The sequence below is a fragment of the Halichoeres trimaculatus genome, unplaced genomic scaffold (genome assembly GCF_033239565.1).
Source record: "Halichoeres trimaculatus isolate MK-OKI-2021-1 unplaced genomic scaffold, fHalTri1.1 fHalTri1_scaffold_6, whole genome shotgun sequence".
Lineage (NCBI taxonomy): Eukaryota > Metazoa > Chordata > Actinopteri > Labriformes > Labridae > Halichoeres > Halichoeres trimaculatus.
In genome coordinates this window covers 9,047,332-9,074,565 of record NW_027437184.1, presented here as the reverse complement: position 1 = coordinate 9,074,565, position 27,234 = coordinate 9,047,332, and the positions used below count along the sequence as shown (strand labels likewise).

At 40.3% G+C, this 27,234-nt stretch overlaps 1 long non-coding RNA gene across 1 annotated transcript in view; it reads left to right on the top strand.

The window, feature by feature from the left end:
* LOC141791322 (uncharacterized) overlaps positions 1 to 26,402 on the top strand; it is a 40,365-nt gene extending 13,963 nt beyond the window's left edge. The window contains exon 3 of the long non-coding RNA XR_012598315.1: positions 26,309 to 26,402. This is a non-coding gene — a long non-coding RNA (uncharacterized LOC141791322). The remainder of the gene's footprint in view (positions 1 to 26,308) is intronic.
* Positions 26,403 to 27,234: the final 832 nt, after the last annotated feature.

Sequence of the window (27,234 nt, the reverse complement as noted above, 5' to 3'; positions counted from 1 at the left end):
CTTGTTGACGATTGTACCCCCCCCCCCCCAAACAAACAAACAAACAAAAAAAACTTGCACTTTATGGCAGCACATGCAGCCGAATAACTTGTAGCACTGTTGTCGCACTAACTAGGTTTTCCTTCCGTCTAAATTCTCTTTGGACAAAAGCGTCTGATTATTGAAACTGTAAACTGTTTAATCTGTCCTCCTGGTGCCTTTGTAGTTTTACACAATGAACTGTTGAATACCCCCCCCCCCCCCCCCCCTTTTTCAACAATTCACTTTAGCTGCTGTCTCTTTAATGGTGCGTTCCATTTGTACTTAGAAGTTGGAATTTCCAAGGTTCCGAGTGGGAAGGTCGGAATTTCTGACTTGTAAGTCCGAGCACCCACACCACCCCCAAGTTCCCAGTAGGAAATTCTGGGTTCAGGGGTAAACAGTAATTAAGCTCCTGTTAGATTATTTTTATTTTTATTTTAGAATTTTTGACTAGGGTTTGGCACAATAAATCAGCCATATAACTAGTATTATTCAATGTTCATAAACAGAAATACTGCTGTTATGACAAGTTTTTCTGACTTAGCAACTGGAACACTGAACTCGGAGATGAGGTCATTCCTACCTCCGACTTCCCAGATCAGAGTACAAATGGAATGCAGCTTACAGCCCCCCTTTCTGTGACCCCTCTTTTCTCTGATTGGCTGGCTCTCTGTAGACTTTGGTGATTGAGTGCCTCAATCACCACATGGGAGATCCTTTTGCGATGTCATAGTTTCAGCAAATCTTGTGAAGGTATCTTGCTATTAGAGGTTTAAAAATCTGCACATTATGAGTTTGAACATCAACATTGTTACCGTACATACATGTTTAGAATATGGAACAAAAGAATACCCCTTCTGTCATGTCTTTTGGTTAAAAGATTTGTATATTTAATACGATAAATAAGTTAGTTGAAGAGTTAGAAGTGTGTTTATTTCATGATGCAGTGTGTTGGAATGTTTTGAGTAGAGTCGTCGGAGTGACACCTCTTCGCCCGTGAGGATCGTTCGAATTCCATGCAGAGTGAGTGCTCTGTATGTGCATAGAGGATCTTTGACGTATCTCTGGTAAAAAAGTTAAGACAGGAGGAATGTAAACATTAGGTCGGAAATGACTCATAAACACGCTGTGTGTCTTCTAAACGTTTGATCCTTGGAAAATATTCGTCTTTGTAAGTATCTGTGTGTATAGAAACATTAGTTTGAGGTCAGAATTATATTGTATTTGAAAGCACAATGTTAACAGTTGATCGTTGATAGTTATCCATGTTATGGTTAGAATAAATAGCTACCGGTATTTTGTACAACGGCGCCTAATGCACAGTGTAATGCAATTTTTTCCTGTATCTTGCAGTTACAATAATTATTACTTCAAGAGACCTCCATAAAGCAAGAAAAGAAAGCCTTGTGTACGGAGTTTCTGTATTAGTTCGCTGGCTGTCAAGCTTCACATAGTAACGTGTCGCGAGGACAGCACACCCTCTTTAACCTTTTTTTTTTAAATCAAGTTCACACACCACTCGATCCTGTTCATTTTGTTCAGAACAATCTGCAAACACTGAAGAAGAAGTTTTCCAAAAATTGAATGACCAGACTTTTATTGTTACATCACCAAAAATTGGAAACAGACAAAGCTTCTGCATATTTTAACTGATACTTGCAGATATTTAACATCAGGGTTATAAAACGAATATAAGAAGTAATCAAGCATGTATGCAGCCCTGTGGTAAACACACAGGTTAAATTTCTATGAGGGGAAAAGCCAGAGAGAATGTGTGTCAGGGAAACCAGTCAGAGGAGGGGGAATACACAATTTGTTGTGCTTGGAGTGGAGATGCTGAAATCAGCGAAAAACGTTTCGCTTCACAAGAGTCTTGCTCCCATTTACGGCTGCTTTCACTGCAAATTCAGTCCATAAGAGCTGAGACGGATGCGGGTGAGGGCTTGGGCAACTGTAATTGGTTTGCTCTCACCTCCTGAGACGCAAACACACTCGCACACAGGTGACAGGTAAACAAAACTGTCATAATGACGGGGCGAGCTTGTTTAAGCAGTCAGCTGTTTCTCAGATCAGCAGAGTTAAAATCTGGATTAATGCTCCACAGAGGTGATGAAACATACACACACAGCTTGGATCAACACAGAGGCTTGTTTGCCTTCTTTGTTATGAGTTTTGATCACCCAGGGGATCAATTGTTAATGGATAATGAGTCTACCAGAGGTAACGAGTATCTCCAACATTTCTTACATGGATGTTAAATTGCAAACATTGAAAACCACCCAACTCAGAGTGGTAATCAGAAAAAAAGGCCTCTTCATCTGAGTCTTTAGATGTGAGATCCCAACCGAACCCTGCTGACATGTGAGCCGTGATTGGTCTGAGGGGCTCTGGTTCAGTCCCTGGGGTTTGAGAGCTTTTGTTCAATTTTTAAAAGCATCATCAAATGTATCTGGAGGAGAAGAACATTTAGAGACAGAAGACATTCATACAAAGCCTTTTCTTTAGCCTCTTCCTCAAAATGCAGTGCTGGGGAAAGATCTGATGGAAGTTCGTAGAGCTCAACAAAGTGGAAAGTTTGTTTTTAACCTGTTTTTGTTGTGAACTTTGGGACAGTTGTTGGGCTTCACCTTGATGTCAGCTACTTTGCTAATAGGTGTTTAATGAAACCATTAAATCAACAGGATCTAGATGTACAGTAAGCAGCTACAGTGACCTACCTTCTCCACCAATCACAGAGAAGCAAATTTTATAATTGCTTTTGAATATTGAGCTCAGAGGAGCGATAAGACCAGACTGTTTTATTAACACACAGATCAAAGTCTTTAAAGCGATTAAAAACCTGTTAAGATTAGTTTAAGCTACATTTTGTGTGTGTGGATGTGATGAATGATCTGTGTGCTGAGAGACAAAAGCTAGACTCTTGCACTGTTGCTGAGGTCTGGAGGTTCTGTTTGTTACAGAGTCTCTGTCTCATCGTCTCATCCTGTCATGTTTGCACTTTTTATTTCAGTCTTGTCTTTCATGTTTGTCATTTCTGGTTTTATTTCATGCCACATCTCTCCTCTTTCCTCTCAGGTCACTTCACTTCCTGCCCTGGTATTTTCCCATCTTTGTGATTGTGACCTTAGCCCCTGATCGCTTCAACCTGTGCCTGATTACCTCATATATAAAAGCCTGTGTTTCCTCTTGTTAAATCATTGACATCTTGTACTCTTCCAAGCCTTAAGTTTTGCCAGTTTAGAATCAGATCTTAGTTGGTCATTTTTTACATATTCCAGCCTAATTGAGATTTTCTGTTCACCTAGGAGCTTTTGTTTGCCAGCCTTGCAGAGATTGTTTGCTAGGACTCAACTTCTGCCAGCTTGAAGTTGTAATTTTGTTCTGACACTTTTTGATTGAAATTAATTTATTTTTTTTACCCTGAGAGCCGTGAACCTGGGTCCGTCCTGTAAATTACTCTTGCATTGAGATGCTGTTTACATGACAATGGTTTTAGGGTGAAACGCAAAAGTTTTGAGTGTTTTGGCCTCATGTTTACACGGAAACGGCGTTTTAGCCGATTTAAAACACAAACTTTTGAAAACAGCCTCCAGAGTGGATTTTCTCTGAAACACTGCTGACACCATTGCCATGTAAACAGTAAGCCGGCATTTTCAGTGAAAACGCTGACATCACGCTCCGCTTCACACATGCCCATACAACAGTACCATTGTTATGATCGTTACGGACTGCCATGTTGTGCTTGTGCTGCTGAATCTGCTGACTGTCTTTCACCAAAATGTGCTTCTGTTGCTCCATTTCTGCACTCTGCACTCGGCTCAACTCTACTTCAATGGAGATCTACTAAAAGCGGCTTCTGGACAGGACAGTTTTAGCACCAACTACAGGCCTGGCATGCTTACTACTGCGTTTTCGGTACCTGCGTTTTCGGGTAAACGCAGATCTTTTTCACTGTGTTATAGCGTTTTGGGATGAAACATTGTCGTGTAAACCTGGCCTGAGTTGCCTTTCCCTCTGTGAACTCTGGTTCCTGACAGTGTCCAGTCAGAATCATTTTTTAGGACGCGGTCACACTGGCCAACCGTACCGTGCCTAAGCACACTTCAGCCCTAAAGCACGTTTGTAATGCCCAGTGTGACCACAACTGTGCCGTGCTCAAGCACGATTCGCTTCCGTGCTTTGGCACGCCCCGGAGAGGTGGGCTTCGGCACGGTTTACTTCATGCACGAGCACAAGCACGCGGACAGCGCGTGTGATCCTTGACGTATGATCACTGCGCATCTCTCGACAATCATTTTAAATAAAGAGGGGTTATTAGAGGGCTGTGTCAGGTGAAAACGACTTACCATAAGTCCAAATGTCTCTGAAGTTGTCGCAGTGCTCTCTGTGTCTCATTGTGCTGACTCGGATGAGATCGCACTTCATGTGGACAGATGCTTCACGATGACGTAGGCGGGCCGTGCGCGTGTGTGATACCCGCTAAAGTCTGGTTCATATAGAGGTAGTGTGACCACTGGCCGTACTCTCCAGCTTGGGAACAGCGCTGCGGGGGGAGCAATCGTGCCCAAGCACGGCACGGTTTGGATGGCCAGTGTGACCACACTCTTAGATAGTTTTGTTGTTTCTTTATCTCTTAAAAGCCAGAAACATCTGATCAAGATGAACATGTGTGCACTGTCTGCAAAAAAAAATGACAAAGCAATAACCAGAAAACATTGCCCTATTGTTATAAATGTATTGTATTTTAAATTAACCCTGAAACAGTAATTGCTCTTCAGAGTGGATTTAGTGTATTTCAAATATAGACTGTATAATAAATGGCAACTGTCTCCCTGAAGTTGCCCGTCTGTTGAAAGAGTTTTTGGAGAAAATCTGTGATCACAGCCATATTGGAAATCAGGTGGGCTTTGAGCAGCCATAGGGCACCAGCCGCTCATTCAGCAGAGCTGTGCCTGATGGGACAAACTTGCGATCTATTATCGTCTAATCTGTCGGGCCATAGACTGTATATAGAGTGGACTGCATGGTTTATCTTTGTACGGTTTTGAAGCCAAAATACCACCGTCACAGGCGCAACCATTGTAGCAGTTTGCAGCCAGCGTCTGTGCAGTAGAGACGATGAGGGATTCTGGGAGAATCTGAGTGAAGCAGGGTTACAAAAATGATATATATATATATATTTTTTTTTTCTTTCAAGAGTCTAATCACTTCCTGGCTCTACCTCCTGACATATTTTACAATCCCCGAAAAAAATACACGAGAACAGCAGCTGTCAATCATCGTTAAACGTTACTTAAAAACCTCGAAAGGTGAGGTGTATTAATTTTCTAAAGTTTGACCACAGCCCATCTGGAATGGCTGGAAAGACGCTTTTTTTAATCTATACTGCAGCCAGCCACCAGGGGGAGCAGTTTTTGTGGAGGCCTCACTTTGAGCCGAGCAAGCGGAGGTCCATTTTTTTTACAGTCTATGGTAACAGCAAATAAATACTTTACCTCATTACAGTGCATCCTTGGAAAAGCTTTCACAAACAAAGAAAGTTAGAGTAAATAAAGATCTGCTCCAAAACAAATGCACAGGTGGAATGGAAAGAGTCACATCTTTACTACAGTGAGTGAAGGTGCTCATGAGAAATGGAGTCCTCATCCTGGAAAAACACAACCATATCTGACCAAAGGGTCACTGGATTCACAAACTTTTTCCGCAGCTTTCCCCTGTTGGCTATATGAAAGAATGCAGGTTTTAGACTTCTGTGCACTACTTAAAAATTCAGACCTTTGTAAAACACTTCATTACAAACGGTTACATGTCTCCAACACGCTCAATAAAATATAACGTTATCCCGAGAGCTCAGACTGCCCGCAGTACTAGAAATAAAAACAACCTGTAGCACAACAAACAAAACTCAGACCTGCCTCTGCAGTCAATCCACACGCTTTATCACACTAACAACGTACATATTTTTCTTTTGTGTACTGCACGTTAATAATTTATCACCCGAGGAAGTTCCAGCAGCTACGTAAATCTTTAAACACGGTGTACATAATTCACATCTCTGATCAATAAACCATAACAGTTTTATATGGATCAAACCGGTCGTTTATTCACAGACGAGCTGCAGATTCAGGAGCAATAAGAGGAAGATGGGCCACACACACACACACACACACACACAGACACAGACACAAACACACACACTCTGACTTGTATTGACACGCAGATTTGTGGATGTATGTGTATGTGTTTGTGTGAATAATTTAGACTTGGGGTAAAAAAAAGAAGAAGAAAAAAAACACACAAGGTTATTAACTGTAAGGCTGCGTACACACACACACACACACACACACACACACACACACACACACACACACACACACACACACACACACACACACACACACACACAAAGACATACCAATGCACATACATGTGTACAGATAAATGATTTATAACCATATTTGCCGAGAGAAAATGAATGCACACGTTAAAAAAACTCTCATAAATAAATCTCTGCCTGTACCGGCAGGTACAGAAAGGTGCTTCTGTACACTCATCATACACACACAGGTGAAAACACACCCCTCAGCTGCGTTTTGTTTATTTGAGCTGCTGCTTGTACATTACAGATGTCTGACACGGCACTCAAATCACATCTGAAGCCTCATGCTCAGAATCCTGCTGATTTTCCTGTTTCCTCCTTAACTCTGCAGATTTACAGGAGAGAAATTTGTTGTTGTTTTCTGGAAGCCACCCCCAGAGTCCACCAAAAAACATGCTCACAAACCCAACATCACTTCTCAGAAAGGCTCGTGGTTTGCATCCTCTAATTCCTGAAATGTTCAGTTTGAAGAACCAAGATCTTATCTTTCACATCTTTACAAGGTTTTAAGGGGGTTCAAAATAACGAAAGAAAGAAAAAAATCTATATTATGAGATAGTAAGTCATGATAAGAAGTTGAAAAGTTCTACACTCATGGTTTTAAAGTTATCATCAGGAGACAAAATTTCATAAAGATAAAACAAAAAAATAAGGAGTCCACGTTTCCATTTCATCGTCATGTTGTCTGAGGGCGGGTTTGAAATGAAATGTGAATAGTATTTTCCTTTTCATTTGTATGATTTCATACATTGTGTTTGGTGAAATTGAGGATGAAATATAATTCCTTGGAAATGAAAATGCAAACTCTTTTCATTCTAATATAAATAATATCACATAAAGTGCAGTCTTAAAGATGCTATGAGGAGGATCTGTTTTAATTGCACGTCCTCGCCACCTCGTGGCCCGGAGTCTCCACACACTGTCGTAAATTACTTTTTGCGAGGCGTGTGTTTGTCTTGGAATTATAATGACATTGGATTGAAACAAATTTTCTGTGTTACTGTATACAACATACAACATGCTAAGGTAAGGTATTTATCAGTTATGTAGAGCTACGGCTTTGAAATGTGACATCAAGCAAACATTGCAGCAGTTATATGTAGCGCTATCGACAGCCCAGTGCGCATACATATGTGTAGGCTAACGTGACGACAAGAAAAAAAAAATTGTATGTAGTTTAGTAGCCGTTTATATTTAGTGCAGATGGCAACCCGATGCTCTAAGAAATGTCCGCAATGTGTAACATATGTAAATCCTGGTTAGCTATGTCCTGCCAGTCATCTACCAAGCAGAGCTAACGTAACCTCTCTCTTCATTTTATTGATAGACTCTCAAGTTTGAACAGACCACTGCAGAATAACTGCTGACTGTGGGTTGGGATGAACATTAGCACAGATAGCTTAACCTATGTCTTAGCCTTTAGCTCATGCTCAATCACTTTCCTGTTTAGCTTTCTTCTGCTTTTCTGTCCTTTTTCTGTCTGACAGGTAGGCTCCTGTGTCCACCATCACTACAAAATTAATCACAGAAATAATTTCTAGCAGAGATAAACACAGATCTCTGTTTTTTTCGTCTTCTTACTACTTAACTTCAACAGATGGCATGGTGTTGTCATAGAGACCTAGATGTGCTGTAGATCAATCCGGTCCTGGTCGACCCAAACTGGAAGCTAAGCAGTAGCAGTTTAAAATAACCTGCAACCAGCAACATTGGTGCTGATAATCTCATTTTAAAGTGTGGATTACGGTCAGGCATTTATCTAGAAGGGAGACTTTTTCAAGATCACTTTCAAACTCCTCACAGCCCCTTTAAAGATGAAAATGATAATTGAATATTCGACATTTAATTTTCTTTTTGACTCAACCATTGTGTCTATATTCTTAAAATGGAATATGTATTACCTGTTTTGCATTTTCATGTTGGCATTTTCACTTGAAATTCTCTTAAATATGGTTCCAGATAACTGTAAACATTAACACACAAAGTAAAACAAACTCACTTTTATTACTCCGCTCTGATGAAAATATTTTTTTCATGTGGTTTATGATATGTCTCGGACGCTCAGGATAGCCCTTACTTGCTCTTGTTACAGCTCCCTTTAGCACCTGTTTTATCTCCTGACAGCACTAAATGTTCAAAATAGATTCTGTATATTGTTTACTGTTGTTTGAGGGAGCCGATTTTTGGTGCAAAGGTGTGAAAACATTGTTTACAGCAGCCAGTGGATCTGAAATCTGATTCTCTGCCTCTGCTGCTGCTGAAGCAAAGTTTAAAGTAGGCCAGCTAAAAGGCAGAACAAAGCAGGGAGAACGCCTGGGTAACTTTTCCTTTAAAAATACATGAGGCTGGGCCCGCCACTCCCCACCTATCAAACATTAAGGAGCAGCAGAGAAGATGTTTGACACATACACACATTCACAAACTAACACACTCTCAAGCACCTGAAAGTAAACAGAGACCTGGAAACATGTTTCATTCACACACTTTTACACACAAGGAAGGAGGATTACATAAAAAGTTAACCTTAATAATAATTTAAAGACACAGCCACACCAAATCCCAGTCTGGATTTGTTGTGACTCGCTGTCAGCTGCTTAATTACGCTGAAAGATTTTTATCAGACGCTGTATGATATGGGAATTTATGTCACATCATATCAGGCTGTATTCTAGAGTTAATATTCAGTAGCTTATCAGAGACGATGTTTGTTTATACATCAGGTAACACTTTCAAACATCCAACTAAGAAACAGTCTTCAGTCATCTTTCAAGGGGCTGTGAGGATTTTGAAAGTGATCTTTAAGAATTTTCCCTTCTAGATATATGCTTGATCACAATCTATAAATGAGATAATCAGCGCCAAAACAGGTTATTTCAAAATACTACTTCGTAGCTTCTTTGTAGCTTTCTGATCGGGTCTATGACAACACCACGCCAGCTGACTAAGTTTAGAAGTGAGATCTGTGTTTTTCTCTGCTTGAAAATCATTTCTTGGATCAATTTTGTGGTAAGCTGTTTGTGATAATGTCCATTTCAGCCCACATGCAGCAATTATTCTGCAGTGGTCTGTTCAAACTTGAGAGTCTATCAACAAAATGACTGAGGTGACGTTGCCTCTGCTTGGTAGGTGAGCGCTGGCAGGATATGACCAGGATTCAATAACATGACACATTACCAACACGTCTCACAGAGCTACGCATGAATGGCTACTAGACTACGGTATAAACCAGGGGTAGGCAACCTGGGGCGCGGATGCCATAGCTAGCATGTGAGTCTATTTATGTTGGCATGCAGAGAAAAATGACAATGAGGCAAAGGACAGAATAAATAGAATAAAATAAAATAGAATAGAATAAAATAAAATAAAATAAAACAAATAAATAAATAAATAAATAAAATAAAACAAAATAAAATAAAATAAAACAAAACAAAATAAAATAAAATAAAATAAAATAAAACAAAACAAAACAAAACAAAATAAAAGGAAATACAATTTGATAAAATAAAAACAAAACACAATAAAATAAAATTTGATGAAATAAAAACAAATAAGAATAAAAAAAAACTGTTGTGTTCTATTCTATTTAACACTTCATAAGAAATTGGGTACACTATAAATGTTCTTAAACAATTTGAACAAATAACGTTAAATAATAAATTTAAATCATAATGTTACAGGTACACAGATGTGTTTTGCAAGTATGTCGCCATAAATCTGTTGGAAGGTCTGTCTGCTACCTTGCAATTGCATCCATATAGCGGTGTTATCATGGCAAACAAATCAAGTTCCTGTCATCTTTTTCAAACAAAATTGGACAACAGAGTATTCATTTATCGTCAGAGATGGCCACAGATGCACCTTTTGTTGAGAAAGTTTGGTCTGTAGGACATCAGGTGGGCGGCATCTTTTTGAGACCAAGCATGAAAACAGTGTTAGCAAAGTTTGCAAAACAAAACAAAACATTCAAACTTTCTGTAAACTGTTAAAAAACAGGCAATGGAAGGAAGTTAGACCATTTTTCACGGCACAGCTAAGCATAAAAACCATTCAATGAGACTTTCCCTTTGACTGTTGATGATATTATGAAAGAATTAAATATTGACACTTTGGACAGGAGTGTATTTTAAAGTGGCTTGTGTCATGGAAAAGGTTGCCTACCCCCGGTATAAACTGACAGTTTGCTTGTTGTCACATTAGCCTACAGATACATCACAGACCAGGCTGCTAGTAGTGTTACATATAGCCAGCTTCACAACTTTAAGCAATTTTAACATCTGTTCTCCACAATCTGGTAAAATTTTCAAGTGTAAATGTCTAATTAAAACAGGTTGTTCAATGCTCTTGCTTGCAGATATCTGCTTGTAGAAAAATTGTTGCCATCCTTTTACTCTCCTTACAGACGGTTTTTCCTGCGTTATTGCATGAATATTCAAAACTTTGTGGCCTAAGAAATGCAACTTTGATCACTACATACTTACCTATGTATAAAAGGCTCATTATGTGATTATTCACTGATGTAACTGAAATCAAGGTTTCGTAGCAATTGTTGCTCAGTTATATGTCAGATTTAACCAAGATCTTGTGGATTCAAACAGATGGAGCCTGTTGAATGTTGTGATGCTAACATGTTTTCTGCTGTCATAATAAACCCTCTAGCAACATGAGACCCAAACCTCTAGAGAAATTCACCATCATATGGTCTAACTGTCTCTCTCAAGGCGAGTGAAGAGTTTACTGCAGCGTCTGTTGGGGCATACAGCGAGGGGACTGACAGCCAGTCGAAAGGAGTTCAGCAGGAAGTGGATTTCCATGTAAACCACACAGAGTCTCAGTTTAAGAGAAGGAGTCCTGCACTGCGGTTGCAAAACAGCTTGTGAATCAGGTTCGACGGCGGGCAAACTAAAGTTAACAGCACTCAGGAAACCACTCGCTCTGAGGTTCTCCTTCATATCCTCTTGCTTTTAAAGTGCTCTGTCATGCATTTATCCTGCAGCTCTCTGGATGAAATAGTGGGGAACATTCTCTCTGAATAAATGAACAATGAATTAATTATTTTTGAACACAGAGATCTGTGAGAGCTCTTCTTTGGAATATAACAGCCAAAAGTTCAATGAAATTCTCTGTTTTGTTTTTATCGGCAGAAACAGCTTCTGTGTTGCTCTGCTGGGTCAGTGAGTGAACACACCTCTGCAGAGTGAACAGATCATGCTTTCTTTACTGCTCTTCTGACTGCTGTTGGCATGGCAGCGATGATTGTGTCTGCAGTCTTTTTCTTGTTGTGCTTCAGTGCTGCTTCATGGGTAATCAAGAGGGGGGGTGGCATCACTGTCAAATGGGAATGAAAGTAAGATTCAGCCTGAGGACACTGCTGTCACTCAATGTGTGTGTGTGTGTGTGTGTGTGTGTGTGTGTGTGTGTGTGTGTGTGTGTGTGTGTGTGTGTGTGTGGTGCTGTCACTTTACAGCTGGAGTGTGTGTGTGTTTACTGTCAGCGGTGATGTATTGACAGCTGTTAGAATCTGATTACGCTGAAGAGCTGGAAGCCAGAAAAAACAATAACATGATCTCAATTAACTCCTCCTGTTGTCCCTTTCTCTTCTTCTCATTCTCTTTCTTATAAATGGAAGACATGCAACATGTAACAGTAGGCTTTTGTTTGGAGGATTACTCTACGTCGTTTTTAGCTTCTAAAAGCTATAAATGTAATCATATCAATCAATTCATCCGTCCTTTAAGTTATTTCAGTCTAAAGCTTAGCTAATAGTAAACATGTAGCTCAATAAAATGCAACAAAACAGCTCTGGCTAGTGGCACGAAGCTGTGCTTTAAAACAAGACATGAGCAGCTTTTTAGGCCACTGGTGAAGATATAATAATGTTCAACAAACTGGTAACTGGTTCCAACCATAGACTGTAAAAAAAAAAAGGACGTCATCTTGCTCAGCTCGAAGTGAGGTCTCCATAAAAACTGCTCCCCCTGGTGGCTGGCAGCATTATAGTCAAAAAAATCCAGATCTCCAGTCATTCCAGATGGGCTGTGGTCAAACTTTAAAAAATTAATACACCTCGTAGAAATGTTTCTCATGTCTGATTGTTGTGGTGATGTGGTGATATTATTTGGCTGCCTTGTATCAAAGTCCTCTTTTTTCTGAAAAGTTTCATTTTCATTAGTTAAAGGAAGTTAAAAATGACGTTTTATGTTATGTTTAAAGATGATTGACAGCTGCTGTTCTTGTGTATTTTTGGGGGTAATATGAAAATTCAATGGGTGGGAGAGTCAAGAAGTGATTAGACTCTCAATAGAAAAAAGCACATTATTTTTGTCACCCGGCTCGACTCAGATTCTCCCAGAATCCCTCACAGTCTTTACTGCACAGACTCTGGCTGCACAATGGCAACCAATGGCTGCACCAATGGAGGAAGTATTTTGGCTTCAAAACCATACAATGGTAAATGGTGGCGCCATGTTGTCCACTCTATATACAGTCAATGGTGCCATCTAGTAAGAGTCACGTTGTTTAATTTTGCAGCAGCTCGTTCAATGGCTCATTTGGTGACCATTAACACCAAACTGATTTTCACTATTTTTGTGCCTGTGTGTCCAGAGATTCCATACTTGTAACTGTGGTCACATTGTTTACACATGGGATCAGCTGTTAGCAGCCAATGCTATAGGTGCTAGGCCTGATGTTTCCCAAGAGCTGAGGAAAAGGAGACAGTGACCAATGGGGAATACCAGAGTGTAGAGCAGCATCATGCTCTTTAGAGAGACATGGCTAACACTAGAATGCTACTTTGGATTGATTTCACCTTCTGTGGGAAAACAGTGTAATTATAAGAGAATGAGACTAAACAAACTGGTGAAGAAGGCCATAACAGTCCTATTCTATTCTATTCTATTCTATTCTATTCTATTCTATTCTATTCTATTCTATTCTCATCTATTCTTTCATTACAAAGCATCTAATTAACTGTATTTTTTAGCTACAAACCACCTCTGCTTTTAATTTCTAAAAATACGATTATATCTGGGTTTGTCCGGAGAATGTAGCTCATATTAAGTCTAATAAGAAAATTTTCAGTCAAAGTAAGACATAAACACTTGATTAGATTTCAGTTTTTTGCAGTTCACATATGCCTTGTGTCAGATTTAGCTTGAGAATAATTCATGTGACATGAAATTCATAAACAACACAGGGGTGTGTATCTGCAGCTTTGCAAGATCAATCAGCTCACAATCAGAAATGTTTGCAAAATGATTTTATTTCAATCCTTCAACCTTCAAATCACTTTTCTCTGTCTCTGGTGTCACAATAATAAAAACTGACACTTTTTTGAGGTGTAAGACCTTCTGTGACATTTTGATGACGTGTGTCTCTCCGTATTTAAAAAGACCACACAGAAGCGATTAGTGTCTCTCTAATAACTTTGTGTGTGCGTGTGTGTGTTTGTGTGTGTGTGTGCATGGCTGCAGGCTGTGTGAATTTCTATAGCTGTTCAGGCTGCTTTCTCCCAGCTCTTCCTTTCTCTCCCTCTCTCTTTCACACATACACATATGTCACACACATACACAAACACGCACCCACACTTTCTGTCCTCCTCTTCTTTCGTTGCTTCTTCTCCTGTAATTATTGCTGAGTGTTCAGTTGCTCTTGCTCCTGAATGTCAGCCGGCTGACAGGGACATTTGGACACCTGGCTCCTCTCTTTTTTTTTCTTTCTCTCTCTCTCTCTCTCTCTCTCACTCACACACACACACACACACACACACACACACACACACACACACACACACACACACACACGCACACACACACACACACACACGCACATTGCTGCAGGCTGATTCATGCAAATGGAGTGTATAGAAACTGCATGATCTGTAGTTTTTCCTTGCTAAAACAAGAAGCGCACACACAATCAGACAGCTTCAAGAGTGAAAACTCTAATTCCTTATTATCAATTATAAAGGTTTAATCCACATACCCCCCAAAACAACATCAACAAAAACAACAAAATAAACAATAATTATCAAATATGTCTAATATCAATGATTTTAGGGTGGTGGAAAAGTCACACTTTAGGATTATTTGGACAAATAATCTCTTTTAACTTGCCCCAAATCAGTCGAGCTAAAGGAGGCAAATCTGGCTTCGAATTGTCCAGTGCATCATCAGCCTGACTCTAATTCTGTCTTTAGATCGTCCCTTCCTTTTATGAAACAGTCAGCAGAAAACCTAAAAGGTCCTCTGGTCTGATCTCACACCTCAAAGACTCTTAATCTGCTCCTTGTTGCACTTTTCAGTCCTCCAGCAGAGCACTGACCAGGAGCCTCACGGAGCTCTGCAGGGGAGCTGACTCCTAATCAGCATCCTCACCCTCGGCATCATCACAGCCTTTATACCTCCACCATCATACATCAGTTTATCATCTCCAAGCACAAGTAAACACACACTTTGAACATTGCATTGTGTTGTAAAGACAGTCCCAGAGTCTGCTCTGCGGTCTAATTATATACTGTAAATGTACGAGTGTGTGTTTGTGATGGTCTGCATAATCACCACATCATCTTTGATTCTTGTTGCCATGGTAATAGTTTTGGCTGATGAAGAGAAATCTCCCAAATTATGTTCTTTTGCAGCTCAACACTTTTCATAACCTGTAGGAAAAGTAGAAAGAAGATTCTTACAACACCTCTTTCACTATCTCAAGCAGCCTAAACTGAAACTTTTAGTAATTCCCAAAGTGAGGGGCAATGCACTTGTAAAGGGATTGCAAGGTTCCCCCCAGGTTATTTATGTTTTGAATTATTAAAGTAGCATACTTCATCTTGAATCTGGAAAATATAACTAACATCAGCATAGAAAACCCAGCAACACATGCAGAAAGTTTCTCCAGTTTCTACCAATCAGCAAAAAAGGATTATCTTAGGCAGTTTTATGTTTGATCTGTTTTCGAATGGCCTTTCAAGTTTGCTTAGACCATGAGCAAGAATATTTGCTCTCCACAACAAATGCACATCTTGGAAAGAGTATGTCTTTGCTCATGGAAAAAGCAGTCTTAATAGTGCTTGGTGGATAGTCCTCACAATACTTATCATTAAAACTACATCAGAAAAAAAAAAAAAAATTATTAGGTCTTTAAAGAAACATACTGGAGTAAACTGTTGTTAACAAAGACGTCCAAACACACCCAACGGGAGCCTGGCTGTCCCCTCCTTTGTATCACAGTTGCATCTTGCTTCAGGCTGTCTGTAGAGATTGGTAAATTAAAGGTCCCATATTATGCAACTTTTCAACAAGTTTAAAAGGTCTCAGAGGTCCCAGGACAGTAAATTTAATGTTTTTTGCCTCAAAATCCAGTTATTCTTTGGACTTCAGCCACTCTGAAAATCCCCCCCTCCCAAGCGCTCCTGTGAACAAGCTGTTTCTGTGGGCATAGCTCTAAATAATGATGAGCTGCCCTGTCCACACCTCCTTCACAACTTCTTTGGACGAGGGTTGGGCTTTTGCTCCGGTACCATGCTGCCGTGTTTACAGAGTGCGTAGATATGGCTCATAGGAGCGCCGTGGTTCAGTCATACCAGTTTGATCCAGAGTCTGACCCAGAAGGTGAGGCGCCTGAAGAAATCCAAACTCCACAGCTGCAGCAGGACGTTTCTGAGTGGTTAGTAACTACTGCAGTTACCATCAGGTAAATAAAGCTAACGTTAGCAGCTTGGTGCTAACCAGGCTTATATGACCATACCAAGCAGCCTGGACTCTTAGTTTTTCGAGACAGTACCATGAGGGACATCTATCAAGCAAACTAAACTGCAGCAGTAACACACACATTAGTGGTGACTGTGGTCTTGGCATCCATAATAACATAGAGAGTGCGTTCGCTACCCTGTAGCACAACATTAGCTCCGCCGAGGGCTACCGCGACAAGTAGTCACATTCGTCCAAACTAAAGATAACATTATGTATATAGCTTCACATGTGTCCATATATCTTCTCTTTGATGTCCCCTGATATCATTTACTCATGGGTGTTAACGTAGTGTAAGGAAACTAAGTTACAAACCGTAACTTACATTAGCTGCCATGCTAAAACCACGTTCATCAGGCTATTGCGCTAGGTAGAGCATATAGTAAAGCAACATAAATTAGTAAAACTTACAGCTCCCACGTATGTAGCTTGGTAATCCTGCTTTGTACTGGCCCTCGTTGAGAAAGCAGTCCAAAGTGAAATGGTGAGCACACACATACAACATTTTAGGAGTTGTTGTGGGTGCATCTCCATCAAAAACAAAATTGATCCACTGCGTCTTCAAAACCTCATGTGATGGAGTTAAAAAAGACTTCTGGGCTCTTTTGTGCTGCCAACAACAGAGCAACCGCTGTGCGTTACTTGTACCTTCGCCATGTTTATTTTTCCAAAGCAACCGAGCAGCCAAGGTGAAAAACCAAACCCTAACTCTGCACAGAAGGGGCATGAGGTCATGCAGGGCAGATCTCAAATCCGCGTGTTTGAGCACACATGTCCTGAAAGCAAACTTTGTCTGGAGCAAGCAAGAGAAGGAGACAATAGAATTTTCTCATATCGGGGTGTTTGTAGACAGGCTGGGGACGCATATTACTGTTACAAAATCAGTCTAAAGTGAATTTTGCACAATATAGGACCTTTAAATCTCTTTGATCCTCACTAGGATGCACGATATTATCGGCACAATATCGGTATCGGCAGATAAAAGGTTAAAAACACGTTTATCGGTATCGGCAGATATGAAAATTCCTGCCGATATGCACAGCTGATAAGGTGCTATTCAGTTAGGATTATTATTATTTTCCATCTGAAAAATAAGCTCCTTAAATAAATTGTAGCACTTCATTTATTTGGTCTGCAGAGCTCTGTGTCTGTCACCAGGTTGTTACAGTAGCTCTAAAATAATCAAATGCAACTTGGTTATGTTTAAAAATGCACTGTACATTTAAAGTTCATGTGATCTAAAGAAATTATTTTTCTGTATTTCAATACTGAATGTCTTGAGTTTGAAAAAATAATACATTTCTTACTTATGGTAAAATCAAATGTTTTTTGTCTTGTTTTATGTGTGTTTCTTAAACAAATAAGACCGTCACAATAAGAGTAACATATAAATTCCAGTACAGGAAAGACTTAGCTTTCTTTACAGTAAAAAAAAACAACAAACTTGTGATTATCGGTAGCGGCCAAAAGGGGTTTCGATATATCGGCATATCGGATATCGGCAAAAATCCAATATCCTGCATCCCTAATCCTCACTTATGTTTTCTTTCAACTGTCTGGAGCCTCTCTTCAAGTGGTTTTGTTGTGCCTTGTAATGTTGATCCCTGATGAGGGCAAAAGGGTTGACAAACAGAGATAAGATTTATTTTATGCAACAATTTGAAAAGCTAAATTCTCAGTTTTTCCAAATCTGAGCTGCAAAATTTGGCTTGTTCGTAGAACCTATAGCTAAACAAAAGTAGTGACAGACTGTATTGTTTGTAGGTTTTCACTTGAGTTCCTGTTTATGATGCTGTCAGTCAGATTCTTATGAAGCTCTTCTTTAAAAACAAAACAAAACAAAACAAAACAAACCCTCTCACAGCACTGTTCCCTCTCTGCTAAAGCTGCAGCCGTTACGCTGAATTCCTGTGCCGGTGGGAAGGTCCAACACCCAGGACTTTAAATAGAAACCTGCCATTGGGAAACCAACGGCAGTGAGTCTGATATTACTCAGCCCCTGCTCTGTCCATCTGTGTGAGTGAGAGGATTTAACTGAACAACACAAACACAGAGTTCATGTCGGGTTTTAACACTAAGCAGATTGTTGAGACAGGAAAAACAAAAGCTGCAAGAGCTGAAATTTAAGCAGGACAAACCTGATGTTCTTGGATGACTGTGATTCTCTTATTTGTTGCTTTCACCAATATCTAACTTTATAGATGCTATCTTATTTGCTCTGCTCTGACATGAACTTACATTGTTGATTGATCCTAAAATTCAAAGTATTGTCCCTCCTCTGGACACCAAAGTGAAACTAAAAACAAAACCGTGACGATTGCGCCTTTAATGAGCCGCAGAAAGCTGCTGAGAAATGAAAATTAAAACTGAGCCGCTGGAGACTTTATGTGGGCCACGTGGAGTATGTGCAGCCTAATCTAATTACACACAAAGAGGTGTGTAGGAGAACAGTGTATTGTACGAGCTGCGAAGAGGAAGAGGGGTTTTTCTCTCTGTCGGTGAGTTTAGAGGATAAATATAGGTTCTCTAGGACGCTATTATTCACTGATGAACAAAAGATGTGGCTCTATGTTTACCAGGAGGGATAGACGTCTATAAGATCTATGAAACTGATTGATTTTTGTTCTGACAAACAGCTGCAACAAAGAGGCAGAGACAGACGGATGAATGGAGTGATGATTGGAGGGAGGTGGATGGAAATCATTTAATAGGCCATTGTTTTGTGTTGTGCTGCTGTTTGCAGATCATTTTCACAAAAAAAGAAAAAGGGGAAATTGTGTGTATACGTGTGTGTGTGTGTGTGTGTGTGTGTGTGTGTGTGTGTGTGTGTTTGTGTGTGTGTGTGTGTGTGTGTGTGGACCCATTACTGAAGTGTTTGTTGCTGACTTTGGGATTCAGACTCGTCCTGTCCTTTTATCTGCTGCTGTTTAGCTCATTTACAGACGCAGATTCTTCCACTAATTCATGCACTTCTCTGTGACTCCTCTCTCAAGCCCTTATATACATATAACTGTCATGGTTTGGGTTTTCTGTTGTGTTTTTCTGGATTTTGGATTTTCTTTTATGTCTTGAGTTTCTTGGTTCTTTGTGATTCTTGTGTTAATCTTAATTAATCTTGTGGATTGATCAGTGTTTCCTGTTTTTGTCTTTAGTTTGTGTTTCTAGTGGTTTTGATTTGGTTCTTGCCATGTGTATGTCTTTTTGTGATTATTCTTAGTAGAGCCCGACCGATACAGGATTTTTGGGGCCTATGCTGATACCGATACTGGGGGCAAAAAAACGCTGATTGGATATATCGACTGATATCTGATATATTGGCTGATAATGGTGGATGTGTGAATTAACAGAAGCATTTATCTCTGTTTATACCATGGTCAGTTAGAATTCCAATGTCAACTGGCGTGCCTTAGATTGGTCTAATGCACGCCAGTTGAAAAGTTAGTTCGGCAAGTTAAATCACCGTTGTATCACTCCGCTGTGCGCGTTACCATAGCAACGCGTCACACACATTTCAACGCATGTGAGGGCAGCCTGCGCTCCTACTGGGCCCCGTCTCTATGAAGCCTGACTCACACTACAGGATTCTCGCCCCGATTTAACCCAGATTCGGTCCTCCCGACAATCGGGGAAGAAATCTGGTCGGGGACTAAAATCTGCCCCGACGTTCGGGCAAGATTATCTTCTAGTGTGAGCAGTTGACAAATGAATCTTTAGCTCCACGATCGTCTCACAGACTCGTTGGAGCCGCCCCGATGATTTTCAAACATGTTTGATATTTATCTGGATGATTACAACATTCATTCTCACTTAGGATGACAACAGACAATTAGTAAGAGCCCCAGATACCGGACAACAGACAACAAACTCAAAGTGCAACTGAAAGGCTCCGGGTCAGCTGACTGCGCGCTCCACTGGCCCACTCAAGCTAGTTCAATAATGCCTTTAAAAATAACACATAACCACGCCATTCATACAGTAGCAAACTGTTGTTTTATCAGTGATCAGTGGTGTGAGATCATGCAATTATTGGTTGATACAGCAACAGTTTCACCTCTGTCCCTCTGCGTGTGCGTAATGGATGAAAGGCACCGCTGCAGACAGCTCCGCTTCTCTCTCCTCCTGTCCCACTAGTGCGCTAAAAACCTCAGATCAAACAACTGAGCACATGTGGTCCATCACTCATTATTTATTCATTATTTCTTTTAAAGTTTACAGTTTGTGGTACCATGGTATAAGCGGATTAAACAACGAGGAAGCGTGCATTAGACCGTTCTAAGGCACTCCGCGGAGTAACACTGCGGAGTGTTACTCCGCGGAGTAACACCACTTCGCTGAGCGTCGTGGTGTTCCCACTCCACGTCGTGCCTTAGAACGGTCTAATGCACGCTTCCTCGTTGTTTAATCCTTACTTATCTCACAAAAAAGCAACTAATGGGATGTCAAAACGCCGTATTATAGTCTTACATTAGATAATGGCGGGTTTGTGAATTTACTGTTACATACATCTTTGTGTATTTCACAAAGGTACAACTTACATGATGTTAAACATTGTTACACACTCTTTAAAAATTATGTGAAAGGTAATGGTGTCATGGAGCACTTAAGTGCAGAGTTACATTGTTTTGCAAAGTCACAGCTTACCATGGAGTAAATCAAATTGTTGCCTCTTCTGTAGCCGACTGAGTGTGAGTGGGGGAGAGGAGGGGCTGCAAAGCATGGTCTGCGTGTGAAGGGGAGGGGGCGAGCAGCGTGCAGCCCAACACACTGACAGACAGGAGCAGGAGCGACAGAATTTCCGCGGAGCCAAAATTTTTATAATCGGCTACATTTTGGCTGATGTTGATTAATTGGTGACAGGCTGTAACTGGCCTGATTAATTGGTCAGGCTCTAATTCTTAGTGTTTCTGTGTTTCAGAGGTAATAAGTCTCTGCCTTGAGTTTCCCTGTGTTTGGTTTAGATCTTCTTGTGCTTCCCTCCAGTATCATGTGTTTCACCTGAGTCTTGTTTTAAACCTGTGTTGATTACTTTGTCTATATAGTCCATGTCCACTCGTAGCCAGGGATTTTCAAAAAAGTATATCCTCTCCTCGTTCGTTTTTAAAAAATACTTTTGTCCACACACAGTGGGTAAATCCGCCAGTGAGTGCGACTCGAAAACTCAGTTTACTTGCATCCACACGACACCATGAAACCAGATGTTTCCAAAATCTTCACTTTGACTGGAGTTTTCAAAAAACATAGTTTTTAGTGACGTAAAGCTGGGGTTTTGTGTCGATGATAGGCCTAAACATAAGAATACATCTGATTTCCCAAATGCCCGGCCACGTCTGGACATGCTCTAAGTTGACATTTGCTGTCACCTGTTGTATCCTCATCCTTTCTGTGCTTCTTCATTTTCAGTGTGAGTTTTTCAGTTTTGAGATTTGTTAGAGAAGTTTAGTTTTGGATTGTTTGAATTTGGGTTTTGTTTAATAAAACATTTCTAGTTATATATATCTGCAACCAGGTCCTCTCCCTCATTTTTCCTGTGGATTCCTGACTATGACCTAAGTCTTTTTGTTCATTTCAGGAATGTGATAAACAAAAACCTTTCCCAAACTTAAAAATATCTCACACACCAAAAACCCACCAATTTAAAAAATGCAGCCAATTGAGGCTAACTCCAGAAACTGACCGAGTATGAAGGCATATTCAAATGCCTTGTTTCCTCACACTTATCTCCTAAGAATACATTTAATATCATTTGATATTTTGTGTTATGTTAACATATTAATTTGATCCTTTTCCATCAAATCGTATTATGTTCAAATGTGTAAATCGGTAGAAACCAAGTGCCTGTCTGTTTTGAACACCTCGTGCTGTACGTACTTGAGTTTCAGAGGTTTACAGAAGAGATGCGAAAGAATAGAGCAAAGTTTTCTTTTGTTTTGTTTTTAGAGAGAAGAAGATGGTCTAGTTCTGGAAACAAAGATTTTTGTTGGAGAGTTCTTTGTTTAGTTTGACATCCTTATTCTCTCTGGGTTTGTGAGGCCAGTGAGGTATGTGCTTTGGTTATTATGTACGTTTTGTGAAATGTATAAATGTCCTTTCATCTTCCAAACCGACTGAAGGTGTGAAACCTAATCACCGTTCTTCATGAAACCTTTTATGGCTTTATTTTAGTGTTAAAAATCACACTTTTTTGTGCTCTGAATGCTCTTTCAGTCTGCAGTAAAATGCAATGCTCACTTATGATCTCTACTGCCCATGGATAACTTGATTCAGCAAATTCCCACTTTAATAATTTCATTTTCTGCAAGGGAAATAATTACCGCACAATATTGGATGTCTTTGCTTGCAGTGCTTAGTCGGAAGAAGAGTTTACTCACACTTTGATCTCCTGTATTCCCAAGGAACAAAAGTGAAGACAGAAAATATTGACTTTACTTTTGAACTTCCGTAACATTTATAAAACTTTCTTCTGCTCTGACAACAGAGCTGAGTCTGGTGCTCCCTCGTCTCTCTAAACAGGTTATTGGAAATATCCACCCCCTCTCAGAGAAAAACACTCTGTATATCATGTCAAAGTGATGAAGCAAGCCCTGAAATAATGATGTCTTAACCTGCTTATTAGACCAAATTTCATTTGCAAGTTATGAAGAAAATAATTAGGATGTGAAAGCCTGAAGCACTGTGGGCAGTCCTGCAGAGTCGTGACTAGGTGGTCAGATCAGGTATCGTTCATCTCAATGAAACGTGATCTGTTCTGAAGAGATGAGCCAATAAATCATGTGACTTTGAAGGGAAGACTTTAACAGTCATTCAGGTTTAAGGTCTGGCTTTGAACCAGTTTTCCACCTATCTTTGGTGAAAGGTCAAACATGGATCTGTTTGAGTTTTTCTGAATCAATATATCTTTGAGTCACTGGGGGAAAGTAATGAAGTCTAGTCTGACGATGTTTGGGCGCTGTCCAAATTCAGTGAAGTCCAGGTCAGGTCTTAGGACATCAGGGCAGATCTTCGTCTAAAACCAGTTAAGTAAAAAACAAACAAACAAACAAAATATCAATTTAAAGGTCCCATATTCTGCTCCTTTTCTGCAGTTTAATATGGATCATTGATGTCTTCATGAAATGGTAGTAACATGTTTTGGTCCAAAAAGCCAATAAATCAAGCACAGCAGCATTGTTTCCAGGCTCTCATAGCCCCTCTGTTCAGAACGCTCTGATTTAGTGGGCGTGACCTTCATATGTAAATGAGTCACCGCTGATACCGCGTCACTGAGAGCGGTGCCACAAGCGCCGAGTGCACAATGTTTAGAAAACAGCGAAGCTCATTTACCGTAACATTACAGGCTAAAACAACAGGCTAACCGCAGCTAAAGTTAGCATCCTGAAGCTAACACAGAGACAGGGGGGACACTGAGGAAAAGCTCTAACATCTGCTCCACAGCACACAGCATTTAAAATACTCACATTTCCAGGGTCCGAGATGTTGGTGAATGGTTTGTAATGTGCCTGGATTCAGTCCAGTCTATTCTCTAGCCCTCTGTTGTACTGTCCAAAGTTGGAAAAGCAGCCGGCCGTGAAGTGACTGGCACACACATGCACAGTTTTACTGAGTGTAGCTGGCACATTTCCTTGATAAATGAACTCTAGCTACTTAGTCTTGTCATCTTCTGAGATGGGAAGCTTGTGCATGGAACTATGTGGCTGTTTACAGCCAAAAACAGAGCAGTGATGGCGCTTTAACTTTGGCATTCTCCTCCCCGCTGCTGGAGAGATTTCCCTAGGTGTCAGCTCTGTGTCAGCTCTGTGTAGTTCGGGGGTATCTGCTCCTGTGGACTAATCTGGTCAGACTCCTGATTGGTCAAAAAAGGGAATCGCTGTCATTGGCAAATCCCCAGAATCCAAACAGCTCGTTTTAGACCAGGATTTACATTCACAAGCACTACTAAGTACAGGTTTTGTCATTAAATATCACATTTTGTGGGCAGGGAGGAAAACCAAAGACCCACAAATTTCACTAAAAGACTAAATAAAGTGATTTTTGCACAATTTGGGACCTTCAGGTCTGAGATGAGTCAGAACTGGTTCAATATCAAACCCAGATGAATTGTGGCCGATACACCAATGATTAATTGGGCAAGGATCCAACAACACCTCCAATACTACCAGAAAGGTAGGTTTATGTTTAATCACAGGTCCAAGACTTTTGATAAACTAAGTCAGTCTATTCAGACAAAAACTTTATATCCATAAAAGTTAAATTCAAAGATAGTTTGTGTCAGAGAAAAGTTGCAATAGGTACTTGGGAAATTTTGAAAAAACTTCAGATTTCATTGGGGGATTAAATATTTGGCCTCAGCTTTATAGGCTATGAGATATTTAACTTCAGGAAATCTTTTGCAGACTGCTTCTCTACTCTGTGAAACCAGCTCCTCTACTTTCAAAGTTTGATGAAATACTTGCAAAGACAAATTTGACTCAAGATCCTTCTTTTAATCTTGTGTTGAAAAACTCAACATTTATATAAATCCTCACAAAGATATCATCTGAGATGTTTACCTAATTTGAATTGGAAAGCCACTGGTTGGCCAAAAGCCTGGATTATGACTATATTACCCTTCAGGGTTAATGAAATCAAAATCATTTATTTAAACATTATGGTTCTGATACCCTGGGCTGTTATAAACCCCAAAACCGGACTAATCTGGGATCTGTTCAAAGAATGAGATTAAAATGAAGCTTTTAGGTCCTGGCTGCATTCAAAAGTGACACATACCAGCCGCTGAAACTACTACATATGCATGAAATTGCCCCATGGAGGAAACAGTTTAACATTTACATTTAAAGCTACTCAGAGGGGGAATTTGAAGGGTGAGTTTAGCTCAGGCAGGGCTCCCTCTGTTTGGGGAGAAACTCCCTCGAGGTGGATTTGGCAGCAATTAAGCCGATCCACTCGGAGGAAGAGTGTGTCTGAGCGTTAATTCCTCCTTGTAGTCTTTGAATTTAAAAGTTTACCTCAAAGTGGCTCCATGGTCAAGAGAAGTCAAACTTTCTGCCACTTCATTAGAGGTTTGGAAGACAGATCCTGTTAGTGCTGATGGAGCTGCCAGTGACGGGAGAAGATGAGGGCAAGGAGGAGGAGGAGGATGAAGCTTTTGCAATAATGAGGCCAAGTAAGCAAACACAACTTCAGCCAAAATATGTCTGCATCATCGCTGCCTTATTAAAGATCGCTTTAGGGAGACGGGGGATTCTGGAGGTCTGCAAAGTACAAACAAAGGCGAAGACAGGGGGATGAAATTCAAGAAAATGAGAAGAGAAGTTTGAGGAGTGGAGGAGAAAGAGACAGAAGTGGAGAGGTAGGCAGACAGGAGAGCCACCAAATGTCCTCTGGCGTCCAAATTTCACCCTCGCCTTCTCTCATTTGCAGGAGGACAGGCGTGGAAATATGGTTGAGAATCCTGGGAAGGTGGGCGTTAAATTGTCAAGTGTAGCCGCATTTGGAGACGTGTCAGAAACTGAGTTCAAGTTAACTTTCGTTACAGTTTTGACAAACAGAGTGCCAGGTGTTTGGTCCTCTGACTCCTCTGCAAGAAAAAAAAAAACCTTGCTCATCCAATGTCACTGGTACATCGAGGTGACATCTTCAAGCCTCTTCCTGTGACCCTGGTGGTGGAAAAGCTACTCTCTTTAAATGTATCCTTAAAATATTAATCAGGAGGAAGTCCTGAAAGCTGCAAGCAGGGCTAAACCAAACTAGTTTACACTGCAGAAAAGTATCTTTACTCATGTTCTCACACTGGAGGTTGATTTGTGTTCACAACAGTGATTTACTGCGAGTGGTTCTGGTGAATTTATGGGCCAAACTGAGACAATCGTTCTTAGAGGGTTTAATCAACCCTGGATGTTGCATTTTTCTATTGTCTCTCTTGCTGGAAATTGTCCCGAGGTAAACTCTGCTAGATTTAGAGCTATGGAGCTCAGGATGAAATCAAAGGGGAATAAAAAACAGTTTGATTTCCTCACCCACATACATTCATCTTGGCTTTTCTTCATTCAGCATTTTGAAATTCAAAGAGTTCAAAGAACCAAAAAGAGTAAAATATGCAAAACTTCCTACATCTAAATAATAACTCACTCGAAATAACCGTCCTCTTGCATCATCTATCTCCTAGGTTTCCCACTCTTTATTCAAAGGAGGAAGAAGCTAAATGAACATAAAACACCATGAACGGACTCCTGACGGCATATCAAGTTGTGAAGATAATTTATTCCTTGTGATGATGGATATATTTCCCATGAGGATGGAGTGGTCATATATCTGGGATCCATTTATCTGATAACTTTGTCTGAAGGTAAAAGCCAACAAAGTAGAACATATCTATTGGAAATAAACTTTTTAAAGTCTCTGAGAGGACTGTCTGTTTGCCGTTGATTGCAGTGACACCTGTGGCTAGAATCAATAGTGATCTCTCAGGATGAAGACTCCATTTCTCAACAGCACCATCACACGCTGACATAATGACGTGGCTCCAGCTATAAATGGATTTGTGTTCCTCCAGTAAAACTAACCCAACCACATATACTAAGAAAAACCATTAAGAGAGATGATCAGTTTTGTTGCAAATAATCATGGCTTATAAACAGGCAAGTATATACAAGTGAGCCTATTTCAAGATTACTTATGAAGTCCTCACAGATGTGAAAATCACAGGCATGCTCACCAGTGGCTCAAGCCATGAAAATATACCCAAATGAGCAACAAATTAACCGCAGTAGGACGCCGTTGTTACTGTGTTCCTCTCTGTGAACTAAGTCCAGGTCCAGCAGCAACCTCTAGTCTGGGAATATGAGACAATGCAGAAGTGCTAAAATCTGCTGTTTCTTGAGTGTCCACTTCAGGCTGGCTCCAGAGGTACCAGAAGTCACATACACACCAAACCAAAAAAACTGTTTTCGAAGCAGTAATTAACAAATTTACAACCTGGTTCCAAAAACGTTTCCTGTCTGAGTCGCTACTTTCACTATCGGCACACTCTGTACAAGGGATGAAGTTTTTCTAACTATGCAGTTGTAAAAACGTAATATCACAAATTTGTCC